The sequence below is a fragment of the Barbus barbus genome (assembly GCF_936440315.1).
Source record: "Barbus barbus genome assembly, chromosome: 4".
In the NCBI taxonomy this organism is placed as follows: domain Eukaryota; kingdom Metazoa; phylum Chordata; class Actinopteri; order Cypriniformes; family Cyprinidae; genus Barbus; species Barbus barbus.
The window spans coordinates 26,412,042-26,413,179 of record NC_136732.1 but is presented as its reverse complement, the minus strand read 5'-3'; positions in this window follow the sequence as shown (position 1 = coordinate 26,413,179).

Sequence of the window (1,138 nt, the reverse complement as noted above, 5' to 3'; positions counted from 1 at the left end):
TTCGTTCACTAGATTCAACAAATCACATGCTCCGTCCTCGTATCATACTCGAAGGCTATTGGCTCGAGGTTTAGTCATTCTTTGACAGATGAAACGGTCCAGAGCTACGCATGCGCGCAATAGCGGCGCGCTGCGGTGGAGGGAGGAATTTCAGTGAACGAGAAATATGAGTCAATGGATTACGTGAACGAGAATGATTCGTTCACCTAAAAGATTCGTTCAAAAAGAACGATTCGTTCACGAACGTAACATCACTAATTTGTACTCGAAATGAAATAGAATTGTTGAAGAAAACATCAAATCAAGGACAACCTTTCAGAACACTTAGACTTCTGTTGAAAGATGAATCTCTTACACATGGGCAGCTGCAAATATTAACACCCACTTAGTAGGCTAACTCTAGTAATGCTTGTTATTATGCTCAAGTTCTTTCTGCCGCAGAAGACGTGCAGTGCTTTTAAGAGCAGATCGTTATGATCTTCCTGTTGCATCTCATGTTCTTATTTATTATTGCTCTAATATCACATTCCGCATATCTATTATACAATGAGCACACTCACATTCATTGTGAAACTCCGATGGAGGTAGGTTCAAAGACCTTCAAACAGAAAGATCTTTCTAGATGTCAGGAGTGCAGTGATTCACCTGATGTGTGCGTGCACGTGTCTTTGGTCTTGTTCTCGCATGCTCAATGCTTAACTCTTAATCTCAAACTTGGTCTTTAATTATGCAAGAATTACATGTGGTTAAAACACTAAAGAACATTCACGATTTACCCCATGGGGGCTGTTTTATAACAGCTACAGAAGCCTGAAATGATGGCATATTGTGTTTGTTATCTCATCCCTGCTTTAAACAGCCTAAGATAATGTGCTGTTTTCCTAACTTGATTTTAGAAGGGCTCATTTGGAAGAGAAGAGATTAGCTGAGAAAAGAAAGCAAAAAGCAAAACTATAGCAAAATAATTATTTTCTTATAAAAACATGTTAAACCAAGGAACCTGTGTGGTTAATATTTGAATCAGTGCCGTGACATGCATATTTTTAAGTACATTATTAAAACAGTATTAGCAGAAGATGCCTATCTAGGTGGCTACCTTAGCATAGCAATGGAATGAATCTAAAACAGCACAAAACTT